Source organism: Mesoplodon bidens (genome assembly GCF_964165515.1).
Source record: "Mesoplodon bidens genome assembly, contig: HAP1_SCAFFOLD_288, whole genome shotgun sequence".
NCBI classification, from domain to species: domain Eukaryota; kingdom Metazoa; phylum Chordata; class Mammalia; order Artiodactyla; family Ziphiidae; genus Mesoplodon; species Mesoplodon bidens.
In genome coordinates this window covers 61,336-65,493 of record NW_027671873.1, presented here as the reverse complement: position 1 = coordinate 65,493, position 4,158 = coordinate 61,336, and positions in this window count along the sequence as shown.

The following is a 4,158-nucleotide window of genomic DNA, read 5'->3' as shown; positions in this document are numbered from 1 at the left end:
TGCTGTTGTGTGAAACGGCCACAAGGTGGCAGCAGTTCTCCCTTACCAATTCTGGTTACTAGGGCAACAGAGCCTCAATGGAAGTCGTGTTCCAGATTGGAATTTAGAATGGAATGTGCCAGGAGAAAGCCCCTCAAGTTTGTCTCCCTACTTCTTGTTTGTGTTTTTAATTTAATTTTTATTTTTTATGACAGCAAGTTTGATTACAATGTTTGGCTTGTTGGAGGTGTGGAAGATGTGGTTCTTTTACACATATACAGATGTCTGTTTTTCCTGGGATCCTTTTCCCATGTACGTTATGACAGAATGTTGAGTAGTCTTTTGGTATTCCGTAGGTGTTTGGTGATTATATATGTCACCTGTGTTTGTATAAGTCTGTTAACCCCGATATCGTAATGAAACCAATCCTCACACCTTTCCATTGGTGAACCATAAGTTTGTTTAATGAATCTGTGATTGCCCTTCTCCGTGGAAATATCAGCCCTGGTATCCATTTTTAGGTAACACCTATAAGTGATATGATATGATATGTGTCTTTCACTTTCTGACTTACTACATGTCACGTGATTACCTCTAGACTCATCTACGGTGCTGCAAATGGCATTGTGTCCTTTTTTTCCTTGCCTTCTATTCTGACTTAGCGAGGTCCATTTTCAACAATGTGATTCCCTGCGGGTTGTGGATTAGCTGACGTGGGCAGCCTTATCCTGCCGGCCGGCCCTCCCCAGGTGTGCCTGGTTGAGGTCAATATAAACAGCGCTCCAGGCAGCAATAGCCCCTGAACCTGTGCCTGACTCCATATTCTCTGCCCCGTCAGCAGTCTCGGGGCTGTGCTAGTGGGTGGGAGTGAGGGGCCACAGCTTTGTTGGTGGCCCGGTGTGAGTGGGGTTCTGATGACCTTTCTGCAGGAGTTGCCAGGCTGCCTCCTGTAAAGAAGAGGATGTGTCACCCATACCTTCCGCTGGAATTTCTCTCCGGACAGAGGTGAGGAAGGAAAAAAGCAGTGGGGGCCGGGACAGGTGGGGTATCTCAGGCAGGACAATGGAAAGCTTCCGGAAGAGGGCCCGGGGCCAGGACCACCCTGGCTGGCCTGCAGGCACCAAGTTGGCCTGCGTGCTGTCGCTGGTGTGGCTCCACGGCCCTTCCTCTAGTCTTTCAAGCCCTTGTACATATTCAGGTGTTTTACCTGGGAAGGGTGGGAACAGTTCAGCAGCAGCTGGCCTGGGGCTCAGCTCACCTTTATTCAGAGATGCCTCGGCACGGTCCCCCAGCTTTGCAATGAGGACGCTCCTTGTGTGGGGGGTGGGTCGCTGGCTGTATGGGAGATGATTCCCCACCTCTGACCAATTTCAGAATTGTTTACCGCTGGAGCAAGTGCCCTGATAGCGTTTTCCTCTGTATAACTGGTGGGTTCAGGTTTTTCTTCTTTTATGGTTCAAGTTAGCTTGTATTCCTCTTTTATGTATTTATAGATATAAGCATGGAAATAATTCATTCCTATAAATACATCTGTGTGAAGGGAAGAACTTTTTTCTCTTTTATTTTTAAATTTTATTTTTTATAATTTTGAAACTTAATTTTATTTACTTTTTTATACAGCAGGTTATTATTAGTTATGTATTTTATGCATATACATGTATACAGGTCAATCTCAATCTCCCAACTCATCCCACCACCACCACCCCATGGCTTCCCACACTTGGTGTCCATACGTTTGTTCTCTACCTGGGTGTCTCTATTTCTTCCCTGCAAACCAGTTCATCTGTACCATCTTTTAGGTTCCACATATATGCATTAATATACAATATTTGTTTTCCTCTTTCTGACTTACTTCATTCTGTATGACAGTCTCTAGATCCATCGATGTCTCTACAAATGACCCAGTTTCATTCCTTTTTATGGCCGAGTAATATTCCATTTTATATATGTACCCCAATTTTATCCATTCATCTGTCTGTGGGCATTTAGGTTGCTTCCATTACCTGGCTATTGTAAATAGTGCTGCAATGAACATTGTGGTGAATGTGCCTTTTTGATTTATGGTTTTCTCTGGGTATATGCCCAGAAGTGGGATTGCTGGATCAGATGGTAATTCTATATCTAGTTTTTTAAAGGAAACTCCATAGTGTTCTCCATAGTGACTGTATCAATTTACATTCCCACCAATAGTGGAAGAGGGCTCCTTTTGTCCACACCCTCCCCAGAATTTGTTGTTTGTAGATTTTCTGATGATGCCGATTCTAACAGGTGTGAGGGGATACCTCATTGTAGTTTTGATTTGCATTTCTCTAATAATTAGTGCTGTTGAGCAGCTTTTCATGTGCGTCTTGGCCATCTCTGTGTCTTCTTTAAAGAAACGTCTCTTTAGATCTTCTGCCCATTTTTGTATTGGGTTGTTTGTTTTTTTAATATTAAGCTGCATGAGCTGTTTATATATATTGGAGATTAAACCTCTGTCCATTGATTCGTTTGCAACGATTTTCGCCCCTTCTGAGGGATGCCTTTTTCCATTCCCGTTTTTTTAACCAAAAAAGAAAGAAAGAAAAAGAAGCAGAAAACTAATGTGCATAAAATATGCCTTTTGAAGCGGTCGTTTTGAAATATGGACGTCCTTTGAATTTTTTGGTCGATATGTGACCCCAGGATTTGTTTTCAGGGCAGGTGTCATTTACAGGTCTGCAATGATTTTGAATATCAACTGACCATTAGCGCTGGGATTAAAGCTGCTGTTGTGTGAAACGGCCACAAGGTGGCAGCAGTTCTCCCTTACCAATTCTGGTTACTAGGGCAACAGAGCCTCAATGGAAGTCGTGTTCCAGATTGGAATTTAGAATGGAATGTGCCAGGAGAAAGCCCCTCAAGTTTGTCTCCCTACTTCTTGTTTGTGTTTTTAATTTAATTTTTATTTTTTATGACAGCAAGTTTGATTACAATGTTTGGCTTGTTGGAGGTGTGGAAGATGTGGTTCTTTTACACATATACAGATGTCTGTTTTTCCTGGGATCCTTTTCCCATGTACGTTATGACAGAATGTTGAGTAGTCTTTTGGTATTCCGTAGGTGTTTGGTGATTATATATGTCACCTGTGTTTGTATAAGTCTGTTAACCCCGATATCGTAATGAAACCAATCCTCACACCTTTCCATTGGTGAACCATAAGTTTGTTTAATGAATCTGTGATTGCCCTTCTCCGTGGAAATATCAGCCCTGGTATCCATTTTTAGGTAACACCTATAAGTGATATGATATGATATGTGTCTTTCACTTTCTGACTTACTACATGTCACGTGATTACCTCTAGACTCATCTACGGTGCTGCAAATGGCATTGTGTCCTTTTTTTCCTTGCCTTCTATTCTGACTTAGCGAGGTCCATTTTCAACAATGTGATTCCCTGCGGGTTGTGGATTAGCTGACGTGGGCAGCCTTATCCTGCCGGCCGGCCCTCCCCAGGTGTGCCTGGTTGAGGTCAATATAAACAGCGCTCCAGGCAGCAATAGCCCCTGAACCTGTGCCTGACTCCATATTCTCTGCCCCGTCAGCAGTCTCGGGGCTGTGCTAGTGGGTGGGAGTGAGGGGCCACAGCTTTGTTGGTGGCCCGGTGTGAGTGGGGTTCTGATGACCTTTCTGCAGGAGTTGCCAGGCTGCCTCCTGTAAAGAAGAGGATGTGTCACCCATACCTTCCGCTGGAATTTCTCTCCGGACAGAGGTGAGGAAGGAAAAAAGCAGTGGGGGCCGGGACAGGTGGGGTATCTCAGGCAGGACAATGGAAAGCTTCCGGAAGAGGGCCCGGGGCCAGGACCACCCTGGCTGGCCTGCAGGCACCAAGTTGGCCTGCGTGCTGTCGCTGGTGTGGCTCCACGGCCCTTCCTCTAGTCTTTCAAGCCCTTGTACATATTCAGGTGTTTTACCTGGGAAGGGTGGGAACAGTTCAGCAGCAGCTGGCCTGGGGCTCAGCTCACCTTTATTCAGAGATGCCTCGGCACGGTCCCCCAGCTTTGCAATGAGGACGCTCCTTGTGTGGGGGGTGGGTCGCTGGCTGTATGGGAGATGATTCCCCACCTCTGACCAATTTCAGAATTGTTTACCGCTGGAGCAAGTGCCCTGATAGCGTTTTCCTCTGTATAACTGGTGGGTTCAGGTTTTTCTTCTTTTATGG